General features: G+C 39.1%; 1 long non-coding RNA gene across 1 annotated transcript in view; it reads right to left on the bottom strand.

Annotated features, from left to right (window-relative positions):
* Positions 1-19202, bottom strand: part of LOC121076257 — a 118750-nt gene that overhangs the window by 54200 nt on the left and 45348 nt on the right. Inside the window, exon 5 of the long non-coding RNA XR_005823426.1 lies at positions 10075-10165. This is a non-coding gene — a long non-coding RNA (uncharacterized LOC121076257). The remainder of the gene's footprint in view (positions 1-10074; positions 10166-19202) is intronic.

The raw sequence follows: 19202 nt of genomic DNA, 5'->3' as shown, positions 1-19202 counted from the left end.
ACCCAGTGCTTGCAAAACAGATTTTTTAATTGATTGATGTTTCTTGAATGCAGTACTCATGTAAACTGATATAAATGGTTATTGATTCTCACTCTACCAGGTATGAAACAGACACTTTTGTCCAGGAGTTCTCTGCATGCAAGTATTGCTTTTCTCCATTTCTGCATGTCATTTTGAAACAGAAGGGATCAAAACTCAAAAACATATTTAGGGCACTGAATATAAATCAGCTACATAGGTACATATGTAATATATTAAATTTATAGGAGTACAGTACCTGCTAACCTGCTGCCTAGCTGCAGAGTTTTGAGTTCCTTTACAGGTCCATTACACTGGACTAAACATGTTTGATTCAGACCTAAATTTTGCTAAGTTGCTGATTTTTTTATTTATTTTTGTCCTCTACTTTGTTCCACAGTCAGGACTGCTACTGTGCACTTTGAGGAATGAGTCATGTAGGCTGTTGCTGGTGGTATGCATGTCTCCTAACCTGAAGCCCAATGCAACCAAGTGGCTAGAAGGCCCAATCAGCCAGCACAGCAACTAATTCTGCAATTTCATGTAGGCAGGAAGGCCACAGTTTCTGTAGCTAAGTGATTAGCAAAGTGTGGGATGTAGCCAGATCCTCTGCAGTAATTTGGCAGAAAATAGGCTTTTGCCCATAGTTTGTGACTATGGTAAATGCAAGTTAAGTGTACCAAGTTCACACACATACACAAATGCTCTTTCTTCCTAGCAGCATAGGAGGTTTAGAGCAGAAGCTCCTTTCCTGCACTCCTCTTTCTCTACCAAGGTACTTGCTACTTCTCTTTTTAATGTGCTGCTACTGTGCTGCGGTCATCCTCCATGTGAAAGTGCTGCGTTGGCTGGCTGTTAGTGGTCAGGTAAGCCTGCCCTCTAAACTCCTCAGCATGTTGCAGAGTAATAGGAAGAAAGTCAGCAGCTTTTCAGCTGCTCCAATGAACAAATATTTTGGTTTGGGCACATTTGATCAATATCTTTTATTTAATCTCTAGCGGCAACATTTACTTTTGCTCAATTTCATCTCTCACCTTCACTGCTCTATTTTATCTTCACACATACACTCCAGTCTCTTGACAGTTTACAACTGCTATTCCTGCTCTAATCAGGCAGCTAATAATCATGGTTATCTTATGAATATACAGATCCCTGGGCACTGAGCTTGCATGCACAGCAAGTCAGCAGATCCTGTGCTGCTCACTGAAGTGCAGCAGAGCTCCTCATGAAGCCCTGCAGACCAAGGGCCTGTTCTTTAAGATGGCACTGATAGTACTAAAGAATGGATGCACTACAAATCCTGAGACTGAGCAAAGCTTCTGTGCATACATCAGTTCTTGGGCCTCTCTAACCAGAAATTATTTCATGGGAACAGAGTCAAGCCCTTCACTGCCTCTTACAGCAACATATAAGATTTCACTGAAATGCAGCTTTTACCAGAAGAGTCAGTATATCATCACATACCTGTTTCACACAGCTTTCCTAACTGTTCAGCATCCCACCAGGTTTCAGGACTTACAACTACATTTTCCTGACAGTATCACCTGTTCATATTTATGGTTTACTACTCACATTCTAGTTTCAAATCCTGATGACCTTTGTAGACTTCCTGGTTCAGTATGTGATTGTTCTATAGTTCTGCTCAGTTTACTTCTAGTTACTAATCAAAAAGACTTCAGCATCTTTTATTTTCATCCTCCTGGCAACAGAAATTTAAGTTTTGATGTTAGAGCTGGATTACTTTCACATGAGCATTGACATAGCCACCTACCTCCAGTTATAGGAGGGAGTTCCTTATACGTATCTAGAGAATAAGTATGTTTCCTTATACAAATCTAGAGAATGAGTATATTGGCAAGGGGATGCTAAAGATGTAAGTTTCAGAGAACATTTATTTAAAGAAATTCAAAAATTTGAAAAGTTTTACAAGCAGTGTAAGAACTGATTCATATTCAACTCGTAAGGGAAGCTAAGTATGCAATGCATTTAGTCATAACTAGAAAGAAAGCTCCAAAAATACATTTTTACAGAAAGAAGTTACTCAGTCAGACCAAAACCAATTCACAGAAAATACTGAGCAAAGAATTTTCACTACTGACTGTATTTCACTAGTGAATATGTCAGAAAGGCTTCCATAGCTTAATCTGCTCTCTGGCATTCACTACTGAGAAATCATCTCTTTCTGACAGACTAACAGTGACATATATCTTTGATCACGTGTTAAGTTTAAAAACAATTACAGTTGTGCTTTTTCTCATTTACCTCAGATGGAACACTCCTTGGTTAGGAAACTGCATAAACATCTAGAAATATATCTCATTATTTTTCTTCATGCCCTAAATAATGTCTTTGTTTAACTTTTGCAATGACGGGTATTCAAGACAAAATGACACTGTTTAGGGTGTGGGCATACTGGAATTACTGCTCAAGATCAAACTGTCTTGTCATTTCCTTACAGTCCCCATAATCTGCCTCTGTCAGCATTGCCCCTTGATATATATGTAAAACTGTAAGCATTACAAGGCAAATGCTATCTTTAGGTTCTTTTTTTTTTTTTTTTGCAAGCATCTTGTATAAAGGGATCCTAATCCAAAACTAGGGCTCCAACACAGTGAACATACAAATAATGCACAGTATCTGTAAACTGAGTTAGATGGGAAGTCTGTTTGCTGAGTATTATGACTTACTTTATCAAGTTTGCTCCAGAACAGATCTTGTTTGCATACAAGCTTTCTCACTGGCCAGTACACATGAATCTCAGCATACAAAAAATTGAGAATTCACACCTGCTTCTGTCTACCACGAATTCCACTTGGAAGTAGGATCATTTTGCAGCTATTGCCTGCAGGTGCTAATGCTACACAGCAATATTACAGCCTGAGTCATCAAACTCAGAACACTGCACTGCTCTAATAGTTTTCATCTTTGTAAGAGAATATTCTTATCACAATGTGTACCAGTTCCACTTTTCTCACATTTAATCTACTAACTTCAGTCATTATTGTCTAGGTGTTAGTATTAGCTTTACCAACCAGTCATCTGTAAAACATTAATCTATCATTGTGAGGAGATGCACATAGCCAACTTCCTTCTGGCAGTATCAAAACACTTGCTGCATAGGAGCTTTTAAATAGAGGGCTGCACCCCAAGTTCTTGGAGCTTGAGGCTGTGCCCACTCAAGGTACATGTAGTTTCTTGATAAAACCCTGCTGATTTACTGCATCTTACTGAAGTCAATGCACAGCAGAAGACTTATACCTCTAGGCTGAAGGCTCTTCTCCCTTACAGGCTGTGGTTATCCAACTGAAAACCCAGGCATTGCCCTGATGCTGTAATAAAACAACCTTCTAAGATGAATTAGGATGAAGTGTTGCTATTGTTAAGAGGAAATTTGAAATTGAGGCTGATATGCAAAATGATTGTAGTAGGGTATCTAACAAGAGAAGTTCTTTTGATGCCCTACTTTAGCTTCAGTTATCTTGATCTTCAGCCTCCCACAACTGTTCAGGAAGGCAGAAGCTCGTATGTCACTGTGGTCAGTTGTGGGAGAGAAAGGAAAGAGGGAGTTCACAGTCTTGCTGCACAAAGTTATACATTTGTTTCTTCTTGATCAAACATTCTAGGGTTTTTCCCTTCACCTCAAAGCCTCTCAAATTTTTATTTTAGCTTAGTATTTTCAGGCAATATATCCTGGGAATAAGGAACACTGCAGCTATATCCAAATGAAAATGGCTATTTAGGAATGTAAGGTAAGACCTATTATGACCACTAGATGACAGTTTCACATCATCCTATGAAAAATACTGCCATAGGAGAAATATTAGTTCCCTGCATACTCTCTTGTTGGATTTGGGATTCTAGCGATTCTTTTTCTTACGTGTAGAGTTTCATTTGTGACAGGGAGTTCTCACATTAAAAAATGCATCTTTCTGTGCATTACACCACTGAGCAATAGTGGCATATAAGGCAATTTTAAAGAAAATTAACAAAAATAACACAGTATTCACCAACAAGCCCATTCAGAAATGGCTGGTGATATCTCTATGGTATACATTAATTCAAGTAGGTTCTGTGGGGATAGAGAAGAGAACAGGGAAAAGCCAGTGAGATATCTAGGGCTGGAGGAGTCAAGGGCAAATTGTGAAGAGGGTGGAGGAATTAATGAGAATTCAAAGGAGTGCAGTTAAGGGCAGGGGTTCCTCTCCTGTTTCAGCACTCCACCTTCTTAGTGGGAAGGCTCCTTCTCCTTTTTATTATAGAAATCAAAATCCGTCTACAAGCCGGGGCACACAGCTTTCAATTTAGGGGGAGGAAAAGCAAATGAGTAAGAGACCACTGCATACCAGCCCTGTGGGTGACTCATCAAAACCTGATGGAAAACATGATGGAGAAAGGATGCAGTGGCCACACTTTCCACTACCATGAAGGATTAAGCTGGAGAGGTGCTCATAAACCAAGCGGAATTGATGCTTGCCCTGCCTTTTAAATGTGGGATGTAGGCATTCTCACCCTACTATGCATGGTCTTTCTTTCTTGAGAAAGCCCTACAAAGCATGGCCAAGAATGTCTGATCACAGGCAAACATCAGCATATATACCCAGTAGGAAAATTTGTTTCACCAACCCTTTGCCCTTTCCCCTGTATCTTCATGGCTCTGTCACAGAGAGAACTGTGGACCAAACACCTTTTAAAAGTTTGCATCCTATCACAGTCACACACCTTAATCCCCTTCACATTTCTCCCAAGTAACCACCTCCAGTCCTCAATTCAAACCACCCATCTCTGCTTAGTTTCTTTCCTTCTATTTTTCTGCAAGCACTCAGACCTCTTAATACTGAAATGCTGAGGAAAATCTTAAAAGGTTCTTGTATCAAGTCATGTTACAGATACATTGCAAGGGGCTGAAGATGTGCACCTAGGCTGCATGGTGTGAAAAGCCGTATATTCAAACACAAAACAGATGACTGGGTCTGGGCTTGCGTGACCCATCATGCTCCTTGGCATGCTGGTTCAGGAGAGGGAAGTAGGGGTGTGTAAGATCCCAGCAAAGAACTGGGTTATCTAGCCTAGCTAGTCCTGTTATTGGTAGGACCAAGAGCATAGATCTGCAGTAGGAAACTTAAAAGAGCTTATATGATGGTGCCTTATAGACGAATAACTGTAGGAACATGCTTTTTAGGAGCGTTTACCACTGGCTGCAGTACAGTACAGCTGTCTCCTTACTACTGCAGGACCCACATTGTAGGAGAGCAACTCAGCACATTACAGATCTGCTAACAAGCTAAACCTGATGTAGGGGATATCCAAACCAAGAGGATGCTGCAAATGTAGGATCTGAGCTGTCAGTGCCACAGCAGAGCAGCACAGGAAGTAATAAGAAACAGAGGTTTTTTTTTAAAGAGCTCTCTGCACCTCATTGACCCAATGAGGTTGAAGTAAGTAGGCACTCCTGGCTCTCTGGACTTAGTATTTAAAAAGCAGTCAGAACACTGGAGGAGACTAATACTGCTTTGCCTGTTAGTAACACCTCCTGGCCAGAGATCTTACAGTACTTCACCATTACTTATATATTTAACTACATTAATCCCCTCTGAATTGTCATCAATATTTCAAATAGACAATAAAATGAAGGGAAGTGGAATTTAGTGATTCGCCCGCAATCACCCAGAACAACTTTGTGTCCATTCAAAAATCAGGAAAGAACAGCCGCAATAGGAAAGAAAAAAAAATATATATATATATATAAAATAGACCCTCAAATCTGCCTTAAATAAAGCTGACAATACCTTTAGTAAACATAGGTAGATTTCTTCTCCTCTAGAAGTCACACTTCTCCGGTAGGTAAAACAGGGTGATGACACTGACCTACTCTGTGAAGTGCATGGTCTTCTAGTTATTGTAGATACTCTGTAGAAACTAAGCATGACTTCTGTCATCAAAGTGCATCCACCTCCAAGCTTGAACACAGCCAACTATGAGAACTGTTAATCCATTTAAGAGTTTTAGAATAGAAAGTGAAAACTGCAATATCAAACTGAAACTGTCAAACTGGGTTTAGATGGGGAACCTGCTCTTCAACCCTACCCCCTGTATTTCCAACGTCATAGAAGTGTGTATAATATCCTCACAGAGAATAATATTGAGTTTTTAAGGGACAACACTTTTATGCCATCTGGCATCTGATTTCAGAGGCCACCTTGCAGCAAATCACTGTCTTTTGTCCATTTATTAAGAAATACTTTCCATAGGACACTTTTTTTTTTTTTCGTTTGCTTGTTTGTTTTCCTGTGGTCTCCTCACTTCACGCTGACCAGTGCCCAGCAGTGCTTTAGCTGTACAAGCTGATGAGCTCATGCCCTGAAGTGGAAAGGTTACACAAGACTCAGCTGCTAACACTTCCAAGGCTGAAAATCTACTAACACTGCCACGTGTATGCAGGGGTGGGAGAGTGGCTTTTAAAAATAAAAATTAAAAAAAACCTGCAAAAACAATGTATAGCACTGGGACTTGGTTGTGTGTCATCTGTTTTCATTTACCATTTCAAGCTCTACTGCACCAGCTGAAAGTAAACATTATTTCTACTCTTTATAACCATAATCATAACCAGAGATCAGGACACAAAAATTCACTTAGATGACTTCATGAAAGTGAAAGAGATTCCAAGACACAAGCTCTAAGGAACTAAAATACACTGGGATATCTCAAAAGAACTCTTAAAAATTATTCCAGGTAAATATTATATCCCTCCTTGCTTTACTCCTCACGTCATCAAAAGTAAGAATAAAATCTGTAGAAGGAGCAAGTCACATTTGGGGGATAGAGGAGAGAAAGTTTGTAAAAATTTCCATGGTGGCTTTTCAGCTTCTAACCAGATTCCATTAACCTTATTCATCCCGTAAAGGGAGCAAATCTCAAGTCACATAGAGTCCAACACATGACTGCTTAATTGCTTTTAATGCAGGAGGATTGTATTTCTCATGCCCTGGCTAAGGATTAAAAGAAAAACTATTAGGGCAGGAGGTGGACACCAAAACGTCTGTTGATGCCAGCTCTTTTTTCCCCTTTTTCAGACTTTCATCCAAAACATGCTTACTTTGGCAGCCTACCCAGAGGGCTATGAAATCATAAAGAGCCACTGTCCAGTTCTTACCTCTGCAAGACAGTAGACCAGATCTAATCTCTGCAAATTGCAGTTATTTTGATCAAAACTGTTTTGCCAAACTATGAAATCTCTTTTTCCCCCCCCCCCCCGCTCTGTTTTAGTGCTGTCATCAGGACCTGGAGGGGCTCAGGAAACAGATTCTTCCCAAAAGCTTTTGAGGCTATTTTCTCTTACCTGCCTTTTAATTACATAAAGAAAAAGGGGTGGGGATTTCTGGGGAGAGAGGGACAGAAAAAATACTTGCACTGTTTAAGAGCTTGCTTTCAAAAGACCGAATGAATGGCTCAAGGGATAATGAGGCCTTGCCTTTATGCTGCTGGCTCAAATTTGAGGTGATTGAAGATTACTGCTTTGTTATTACCCATGTTTATTATAGCAATGTCTAGGGACAAATCAAAATTGACAAAGATATAATAATCACTATACAAACAGGGAGTTGTAGACTGTCCGTGACCTAAGAAACTTACAGTTTGAACAGACACACCAAACATGGCAGGGCAGGATATCAATAGTGATGTTTGAAAGCACATGCAATACTGGCAGCATGTTCAATGCTTTAACGCCCAGTTACTCCTTCCAGAGTTAAGATTTTCAAAAGATCAGAGTTAAGATTTTCAAAAACACATGAGGGTGTGAGATGCATGAATGTATTGAGAAAGCTCACTGTAAATTACTAACTCTGCAAGCTGATCACCGATAGTTTCTGTTTCCGTTGCAACATCCTGTAGAAACACATGCTAAAATCTTAAGTTAATAGCACATATTCCACTTAATAGCTCAAAGCAACAATAACAATCCAAACAACTGTATGTCAGACACTATAAAAGCAGCAACCAGTTCTTACGAGGACTTTTCTTGGGCAGACATCAAGGTAGATAAGTTGAAGGTATGTAAGACCCATTGTATTCCTACTGTGGAGAGGAGAAGGTAGGCAGCAGATGGAATTTAAGGCATGAAAGACAAGGCGGGAATTAACCCTATAAAGAATAACTCGGAATTAGACTGGTAGGACAGAATTCAGCTTGAGCAAGACTGATCAATAGGCTGCATTTTGTCAGAAACCAAGTAACTGCAAGTAGTGAGACAGAACAGGAAGTTATATGTAAACTTGAATAGCATAATCCCTGCACTGATACCCCCTGGATTTTCAGGTGCAAGAAGTTCTCCCTTTCTAACACAGAATCACAGAATCACAGAAAGACTGAGGTTGGAAGGGACTTCTGCAGGCCATCTGGTCCAAGGAGGTTTATGGTTCTTTTTATGGGATCATATTCAGATATTAATGCTCTGTGAAGTCAAATTCTAGTCACTACAGTCTGCTATGTGTTAACAGATGATGCTGTAATGCATGTATGAATTGTATTCCTGCTTGATCCACAATACAAAAAATCCAATGTCTCAGTACTGTAAGATTTTGATCTCACAGGAAAAATTACGTGCAGATTAGCTAAAAACTAAAACAAGTAAATAATGTTCTTTTGGGATTCATATCTGGCAGTTTACTAAGGAAATTCAAAAGTATAAATATTTACAATAGGAGGTACACAGATTTTTTGTAATGTTATAGCTGATTCCAATTTGGAATACATGCTGTTTTGCTTAATTTTATTCCATTTGCTTTTGAAATCTGACCCATACCCCACATATAAACTTCATTATTTGCTCATCCTTTCTGTCCCTATCCCTGCTCTGTTATTTTTCCAGGGTTTGTCTTTTATTGGAAAATCCATGTGCTTTTAAATTTACCAAAGGATTGCTTTGATGAAAAACTGTGAATACAAAAAGCAGAATCCTAACTTGGTATTTACAAAATATATTTGTGCTGCATATATAGCGTATGAATCTACAAATGTATATGTATAACATTACTATTATTTAATAGTATCACTGGCAAATTTAGAGATCCTGCTGAAAACCAGAGATAAAAGCCTCTTCCTTGTGGAGTTCACAACCTGAATAGTCAAAATAGATGATGTGGAAGAAAATACCTTCAAGTCCTAATCACAGATGTATACTTTCAACCTTTCTTACCTCATTCTTTTCCTGCATCTCAAAAGAAACTTGCAATCTAAATAACACAGAGGGGATTATACCAATCAGTAAAAACAATTTGTAATACACAGGGCCAAAATAATGAAGACCTTGTCAGCACAGTGTGACACATCTGCACTGGGGGTTTGCAATAGCATGAGTGCATCAGGGCCGCTGCAATACTGCAAGGAAGATCATAATTAAAACAAACTGTAAGGCTCTAACTTGGGCTGGGCAGACCTCAGACTATGCAGAGGTTCCCAACAGCTTTTTTTTTTCTTTTTTTTTTTTAACAGTGCAGATGCTGGCTGGGCCTTCTCAGAATAAGCCTCAGGACATGTCTACTCCATATCTTCAGCTCTCAGTCAGGTTCCTTTGATGGTTTATCACTTCCCTTTCCCAAAGAAGAAGTAGACTTAAAAGAAATTATTTGAAATATACTTCTATCAGTTCAAAAGGAGTTAACCTTTAGTTTGGAGTCCAGAATTCATAAAGTATTTTGCCCCCCTTTATAATGCAGCATTATAAGTTACCAGTTATCAGTTTGAAAACCTGATTCTTTCACTGGCGGATTCTCCTGAATCAAGAGGAGATACTAGTGTCTGATCATGGAAGAGAAGTGGGACTGTCACAGAAGATTGCTGAAAACTCAGAAATATGGGAAGTTTGTGCATTCTATAGTCTAATGAGAGGTACATCATGACATTCATCCTTGATTTACTGGAAGCTGGAAATTGAGGGCAGAAGATCAGTTCCCAGATCTAACTTCATTGTTGGTAATAACTGGAGTGATAATCTGGTGCATTCTACTTACACTGGAGGCCATGGATTAAACAGATAAACAGTAGAAGGTATACACTTACCGTAGAGAGTGCAGTCACTTCTAGAGCTTGCTCCTTTTCTAGAGGATGTTCTGAAGCTATGTAGCGCTGGAGAATGTTTCATTCTTTCTCTCTGCAATAAAATGACAAACCCCGGTATTACTCAAACTGTTTAAAAAACAAACAAAACAACCAACCAAACAAACAAACAAAAAAAACTTTTTATCTGCTTTGCAGAGAAATATTCAATGTGAGCCACAAGTGTAAGTACATTCCAGGGTCAAAGTCATGTCAGTTTTACTCAGTCTAACATACATAAGTAGCAAATAGATGTATAGACAACTGGAAATGCCTTGAAAATTCAGCCCTTATAGGTTTGAATCAGGCCTATATCTGAAGTCCAAACATATCATCAAAGTAACAACACTTAAACTAGGCATTAAGAAATCAGAAATGTATCCTCGTTCTGGCCTTATCTTATTTGGAAGTAATATAACTGTTTCATTGGATAGATCCCTAGGTTGTAGCCAAGGGATTTAAATAAAGTCTTGTTAGCCACTGAAGCCTCAAGGGTCTAAGAATACAAGTAAAATCTCATGATTCTCTTTTAGGCAGGGAATCACTTTGCTTTTGCCAATCTGTAATCTTTCAGGCCAGGCAGCTTCCTGCTGAGCCAAAGCTAATACAGACCTTTGCATTCCAGGTTGTGCCCTTTGTGTATTTGACATACAGAACAGAAAAGGGGAAAAGAACTGGTTGTATCTGTGCACTGGGAATCCCCAGCTACTCGAGGTTTTCTTCTTTGGACAGTTTTGCCTTGTGCCAATGGGTGGCCCAAGACTAGCAGAGGCCAAGGACCAGGGAGTCATATGAGTGGTTTCAAACGAACTATAGCTGTGTGTGTAAGACCTCTTTGGACTTCTGCCAGATACAGTTCAGGCAACCTGGAGAACGTGGGCCAAGCTGTACAATGCAGGCCTGTGGTGGTTTAAGACCTGAGGCACATGAATAGTGTGAGGTTCAAAGGGACGCAGGGAAAAAAAGCACACAAAGCACAAAGCAGTATCTTTCTGTGGCTGCGAATTCTAGACCTAAGAGTTACTGCCTTGTCTCAGGGAATAACCTGGAGGCATAATCAGCTCTGATCTGTTTGTTTTTGTCTCCTCCTGGGAGCCATTATACGATATTAACAAAATAAATCAATTTTAAATAACTCAGTGTGTACACTCACAACAGAGCAGTTCTTTCTGGCATACCTCGGGGACATTGCACAGTCCTCCACCATTATGAATGAATGAATGGGCCTTAGCTGTACTGCAATAGAGTAATTTGTTTTAATAATGTCTGAATATACACTGAGGTAATATTTGTGCAATCCCTAATAGTGTTCTCGGGGCAAAAATTCACATATTAAGGGAACAGTGTTTATTTACATTTAAAGAGCAGTTATGGACAGAAAAGAGCCTCTAAAAATGACACCAGGAGGATCATATTTACTCTCTCCCCGTGGTTTTAGTTTAGACTTGCCTGGTGCACAAGTCAAAGGTGTTTTCTTTCAAATGACAGCTACAGAAAATTCACATAGGATTTGAAAGACATCTGCTTTTTATCCCCATACCCGCAGTGGAGAGCCTGCAACTGTATTTAACTGGAGTTGGCAGCAAGGAGAGACACCAGATGCCCAGAAGCTTCTTAATACTTTACAAGAGTCAGTCGTTCTCCTTTTTAAAAAGGAACATTTTGGTTGGTGGTAAGTGAAATCTGTATACATGCTAGAAACACCACAGAAAGAGCACTGTTTTAAGGGTGGGAGTGGTTTCTTCGGGTCTGTTTTCTAATGTTAATTCCTTCTCCTATTAAAAATGGCAGGATGCTCAAAAAGGGAGAGTATACTACAGTCTTCATGAAAGCCTTGCTGGGGAAGATAAAGTCATGGGTAAATACATGAATAAATCCTTCCTGGATCAGATAAAGACATTTCAGTGCCTTTAAGTAAGGTTAAGAATTGAGTATTGCATGTTTGTCATTTTTTGATTTTCCACAAGTATCCCAGAATCAATGTCTCCTCTCAGCCCCATATTAAGCTGTTCTGAAGGTATTTCCTATGCTGACTTGTTTCTGCAGAGATTCTACCTGTTTCTTTTTAATTTATGACAGCTCTTTGGAACACTTATTTCTGAGTCCAAGAGAAACTGTTTGTAAAAGAACAGCTGAAATCTCATTAACAGCATAACACACAAAAATAATTTGCTCTAGGCCAATATTTGAAGGCCCATATTTCCTGTTAATAGTCAACTATTCATGGTCATTTGATAAACCTAACCTGAATTTAATTCTGGCAGAACATCTTGTTTGGCCAATTGGTGTTTCAAACCATAAAAGACTAGTTGCAGAGTTTTTTTGCTGTATATGTGTGCATATATATATATATATAATTTTTTTTGAAGGAACACTGATGACGGCTTTCTATTCTCCAGGCTATCTGCTCACTAGACTACATCTTTCCTGATGTATAGATTCGACACATTTTTTTTTGTTGTTGGAGTAGCTTATTACCTCATAAAGATAGATCTGCTGCTCCTGGATTGCTGCTTCAGCAGCGGTGGAGCTCATGTGAGCACTGGAAAAGCACAATGATGAAGATGAGACTGAGACGGAATTTCCAGGCTCAGCATTGCAATCAGTTATAGCTGTCTCTCTCTTTCCAAACAACAATATCCCTTCTGGGCAGCAGTTATTGATGTTTGGCTTTGACTCAGAAGCAAATCTTTGCAAGGATTGGAAAGTTTGAATGTAATCATTTGGCTGCCTTGCACTTATCTCAAGTGAACAAAAATGTTTTTCATCTGTTAGGAACTTTGTTCAGCTCAAGGCAGCTGAAACATCATTCCAACACTTCACAGACCTATATGCTTCTCTTTTTAGTATTTCGTTTTGTCCAATTCAGGTTTTAGACTCTACAGAAACTGCTTAACTAAGTGAATAAAACCCATATGCCTGGGTACTGCTATAGGACTTAGTTTCATTGGGGGTGACAGCCCCATACTTCATCTACACATGATAGGTTCTGTTAAAACCACCAACTACAAAAAGGTATTATTCTCGAGGAAGGAATATAAATAACAAGAGTATAACCCTTTGCTGTGCACTTAGAGGTTCAACTGCCTGTAATACAAACTCCATGACAATCCGTATGACAATCCACAAGATACAGCAGAATTTCATTAATACATATTAACAGGAAGATAAAGATCAATAGAGCTATTAAAAAAAAAAAAAAGAAAACACTACATGAAAAATGTAGAAGAATATAAACCAGGTTAACTCCTTTCAAAAAGAATTTTAGCAATCTTTGCTAGGTTATTATAATACCTGAAATTAACAGTAATCATTCTTTACCTCATGAAAGTAATAAAATCATAATAGGAAATTTTGTACAAAACTGTGAGCCTGATTTAACAGATAACCTTATTTTTACATCCTAATTAGGGAGTTTCTTCACATGCTTAAATTTGAACACAAGCACCAATTGCATTCCTGAATTGGAATTAGATCTCTCTTAGTATCTATTTTCTGATGTTGTAGAAGAGACCATTGTAAGAGTTACATTATAAAAGAGAAAATGAATGGCTTTTGAATATTTTTCAGTTGTTTTTCAGTTCATTACACTTGTGCATGGACAAAAGCACTGTATTTTCACTAAGTAAAATAGCACACAAAGTTTTCTTTTTAAGTTAGGATAGAAAACAGCTGATTCCTACATCACTGCTGAAACCTGTCACTAAATCTGTTACTGCAGAGGCAGTGAAACAGAACCATTTTCATAAGGGGTAGCATCACCAAAATTGCTAGAGGGAGCTCCTGAACACAAGCACTGCCATACCTCAGCTATTTTCTGTTGGAGATCCAGCTTAATGCTCTTGCCAGCAATGAGCATATCATCATTCACCCATTATGTCTTAAACTAAACGTTCTGTTCAAATTGGTGCCTGTTCTTAGTTGTCCTCATTAAAGGTCCTATAAAAGAAATTTGGGTGGCTGTGTCTTAAGGGGGGTCGTCTGGTAATGTGCAGAGGAAGTACGTGAAAACATGTTCAGAAGTACAGCTCCCAGTTAGATATATTTCTTCTAATGAATAAGAGCATGGAAACAGTGAGTAGTACCAGTCCAAAGTGGTGAGTGCTTATTGACAGAGCTTTTTTTGTATGCTTTAATCAAAACGGTACGTAAAAGGGCCTATCAAAAACAGCAGGTTCGACTTTGCTAACACTATAGCTTTAAAAATTCCTCCCTTTAATGCAGCTGCTTTAATGCAATGTTATTGTTATTAGGTTTTGTTCAACAGCGATAAACTCAGGTTTGGCTTGATTTAAGGGTGCATGTGTCTCCTTTTATGAGAAAAATAGGTTAAGGAGCATAAATAAACAGCCTTCAGACAGTTTTCACAAAACTCAAGCAATGTTTGTTAGTGTGACGTTTGTAAATCAACGTTCAGAGTCTGAGCCAAAGATCAGTAAAGCAAATAGAAGCCTTTTTGGCTGACTCCAAGGAGCAAATGAATTATCATGTACTGAGGATATGTGCTGTAATTACTACAAGCATCAGCTGTAAAGACCTGCCTATGATATGCATAACCACTTTTGGGATGCCTTTCCAGAAAGAACAGTGAACTCTAGAACAATATAAATAACAATTGGAAACATTCAAAACAATTATTTTTGTGTATGAAAAAAAAACCAAACAAACACTTCATCCAGTGAAAATACGAAATGGAGCTACATTTGTCCATGCTTTGAACCAAACTGATTTGGGAAAATATTTGCCATTCCCCTCTTCTAAAACTGGATACAAAGCTATCCTACTTCACTGGAAAAACAGAGGAGCGATTGAATTCATGGTTCACTGTACCCAGTTAGGTGAATCTTTTTTATTTTTTCAGCCAATCCAACATATCTTGCACCTTCTGTGCTAAATTACTAGCTTCATAGTGGACTTTTCTTTCTTTTTTGCTTGCTTGCTTGGTAAAATTTGCTTTGTGCTTTATTTATTATTCACTTTTACAGTCTGCTCTGGTCTGGAGAGATCCAACATGGACATTCTCCAGCCTAGTCTTCACAGACTATGCTTTCTCGTAAATAGTTTCCAGTACAAGAGATTGTAATCCAATGCCATTTAATAAATGACTTTTTCCTATCCTTTCTTCCTCCCTGTTTCCTTACATTGAAGGACATTTCATCTAGCAGAAAGCAGGAAATGCATCACTGCCAGCATTTGAACCACCAGGTACTAATCAAGTACTAGCAATATCCAGTAATGAAAATTCTACAGGTCAGCATGAGCTACGAAATTCACACCTGGATCCAAGTTTTCCCTGGTGTTTCAGCTCACAAGAACCACAGGATTTGCTTTCAGCTCAACTTGATTCACACAAGGCAAAACTACATTGTGTTTCATCACAGTATTTTTACTGTAGCTGTTGCTTGTTTGTGTATGAGATAATGAAATACATGAACTTTGTTGGCTGCATGGGCCATCAACGATGTGCATAAAAGCCAGTGCTAGGTTTCAGAGACCAATGTTGTACCTGGTATTATACACAGAATACTTTTGTTCCCTCCCATTTAGTCCTTTCCTCAAACAAGTTTAAAGACAATACTGACAAAATATATCTACAGCAATGCAATGAAACTTAGGCAGATGAGGATGATACTGTACAAAAGCAAACATCAGTGAGCCTCTACACAGAGCATCTACAAAGCAAATAAACAGTGAAGAGTTCTAGTTCATAATAATAAGAGTAAATGTCTGCAAAAAGAAATATTGAAGATTTCCAATTTGCCAGAAAAAAAATAAATAAAAATTAAAAAAAAATGAAGCACTTGGAAAGCTAGATGTGTTCCATCATCATTTCTAGTTCCATATGGAAATTCTCAGAGGGCCTCTGTCCCGGACAAAAGATTAATTTGCACTGAAACAGTCACAGGGTGGACAAAACAGACTGCAAACACTTCAGAGGAGAGACAGTGCATTTGTGTACAAAACACCTATTGCTGTAGGGCTCTGATTCTATCTGGAGGCCCAGAGAAATAATATTAGTAATAATAAGAATAATAGTTGAAAGCACATGCTGTTAGCTAAACTGGAGGCATCCATGGGTAATACTACAGTACAGGCAGGAAACTGCAGAACCAAAATATTAACGTTGCAATGCTGGAAATGAAAGGACAAAGAACACAGGATGAGTGCTAAGTCTGTGTTAGAAACACTGCCCTGAACATAAAGACATTGGGAGAGGAAATAAAATCTCCCTCAAAACTTGGTTATTTGTGGCAAAGCAACAAAGTGAACCAGCATGTTTTTGCCCCACTGAAGAGTCTGAGGTACCACCTCAGGTTTCTCTTGCTCTTTTTGCAAGAGTTGTTCACTCCACATGTGACTGGATTGGTGACTGCTCTGTTTCCTGGTAAGCAAGTGTACACATCTAACCACCCTGTAGTTACACGGTGGGTTACAGGCTGCAGCCGCCACTGCTAAAATAGCTGTCGTCTAAGTAACTTTCAACAGAATATTTCTTAGTGGTAATGTACGGGAAGGGATAGAAAAAGTCAAGCTGGGTTTTCCAAAAGATCATCATTTGCCTCATTAATCTGTGTATCTGGATTTGGAAAAGAGTGAAATTAATGGATCTTCTAAAATCTGGGTTAAAGTCCTAAATCCTTTGGACACAGTCACCAAACACAGAAGTCATTAAAGAACAAATTATGTAAGTCCAATAATTGAAAAAACAGTAGCTGATAGTAATCTCAAACCACAAGTACCTCAACCACCCAAAGCACTGACAAATGAAAGCCAGTTCAGAAGTCTCAAACACATGCATAATAGCTTCATTAGGTACTCTTTCACGTCACATGGGCATGCATGCTTTTAGAGGGATTGGAATTGGGGGAAAGAAGATATGCAAGTGAGAGCAAAGAAACAAAAGAAACAAAATTTGACATCCAGTAGAAGCACTGGTAAAAAAGCCTAGAAAGCCATCTTTGACTACAATGTCACTGAAATGCTAAGAACTCTAAATGCAAAGACTTCTTGATTCCTACTGTGTCTAGAGGAATAGGTCCCTCCCTGCATTTGCATACTTTCTAAACACACAAGATGGCATTGAAGATACCTAATTCATTTTGTGTCATTAGACAGGATGATGCTTTTTTCAGAGATGGTGAAGTTTTACAGCAGTTACTCTTACACATGTAAGTTCCACACAGAAAAGCAGATGTTGTGACATCCCCCTTGCAGGATTTCACTGAAGAATTTTCTCTTGCAGCTTTTAAAAAAATGGAGAGGTCTACATTAAAGCTCTTGGTCTTTGGTACAATTTGGGTACTCAACAAGAGCTGCAGCTCTGCATGGCTCCACCCTATGAAATGTGGAAATTCTGCAACATTACAGCTGCTAAGCCAAAGGGCTCATTCAATGGCACTCTTGAAATAGCAGGCTCAGCAGTCTCCAAAATCTGCATTCAAGATTATTCAAAGATTTTGGAATTACTGGGCTTGTATAATGTTAAGCTAAAACCATGTCCTCAGCTGTTACGTAAAGCTCATCTCATCATCACCATCTCTGCTCTTCATTTCCACGGAGCTTTGCCAATGGAAATTCAGCTCCAGCTGGGCACCACCAGACATGGTGAAACTGCTGTTGCTGGGCTGGACCATGACAATTAAAATTTCTGTGCCACTATCTGATGCAGAGTGCAAGCTGCCTTAGAAAAATCTTTGCTGCTGCACTCTTGGCTCTGAGCGCCAAGTCAGCTGTTGGAGATGATGATGGAGGAGCTCCAGGGACACACATCTGTCGAAATCTGCAGAACGAGCCTTGATGTATGCAGCTGGATTGTCACAGATCTTGCCATCAGCCTCTGACATACCATCACACTGGCACATCAAAACCTTTAAAGAGCAAAATCAGATTGTTTTTTTGAGATTCACTTTTTGTTCAGATTCAATGCTAACAGTGGATTTTTGACTTTTTATTATGAGAGCTACATAAAAAAAAACTTAGTATGTAAAATCAGGCTCATTTCTCAGATAAACATTTCATTTTATTTTTTGGCTTATTTCATAACTGACCACTTCTAAAAATGTTAAGATATACACAAACACAAAAGGATTAAGGAAGCTCACTGGGATTCTAAAGTGTATACACAGACATTGCCTTGCAAGGGAAAAATATTCATGATTTTCAGTGGTGTTTAGCTGCTGCTATAGTCCTACTCACATTGCATTACTGAGCAAATTGGCAGCAAAAGCGATCCCAACATCTATCCAGCAACAGATTTAAGGAAATGGAGATGTTCCACTGAGAACTGGTTCTGTCAGAAAGTCAGATGAGAGACCCCAGAGTCTTTGCTAGGAAAGAAATAACAAAAATAATCTCCATGTGCTTAGGAGGGAAACCAGGGGCCCACACTTTACAACTAGCTCACTACAGAGTTGTGGAGGTAATGTGCTTTCCAGTGAAGGAATGAACCAGTTTCCAGACAAGCTCTCCTTCCTCAGTGGCTGGGGATTGACAATACATCTGTATTAACAGTGCTGGGAACTGCAAGTGTGATGTGAAATGAAATATTTATGATGTTATTGCAAGTGCTACATACTTATAAACTGCAAGTTCCTGTAACTTTCACTGGTGAGCTTGTTCTCTGCTCCACACGGTACAGGCTAGTAAAGTCTACAAGCTTCAAGGGCAACATTTTAAACTCCAGAAAATAAGCTTTCTAGCTTAGAGATGGACAAAAGTGTTTGCATGATAACGTCAATATTCCTCTCTTGCAAACCTAATGCTGGCTTGACAGTTCTAAAGATGAAGGTCCTATCAGGAAAAATGCCCCCCCCCCCCTCATTAGGCCTTCTTCATCAGCCCCGGCCTGATGCAGAGAAATCTTGGTAAGGGGCTATGCTGTTACAAGACAGCAATTGCACTGAGTCCATACCTCTGCTGGCAAAGACTAACTGGAGTCTATTGGTACAGTGAACTCTTTAGTATGAGAACGGTCAGTCTACAGGTAATTCACTGCAACCACTACCCTGCCATCAACAGATCCCCAGCAACAATCCATGCAGCCACGTTGATAAGAATAAACAAAGCTGAACAGGGTCTAAGGTCAATGTAAT

The sequence above is a fragment of the Cygnus olor genome, chromosome 1 (genome assembly GCF_009769625.2).
Source record: "Cygnus olor isolate bCygOlo1 chromosome 1, bCygOlo1.pri.v2, whole genome shotgun sequence".
NCBI lineage: Eukaryota > Metazoa > Chordata > Aves > Anseriformes > Anatidae > Cygnus > Cygnus olor.
Note: the sequence above shows the minus strand (reverse complement) of the source record. Positions and strands in the feature narration are given on the sequence as shown.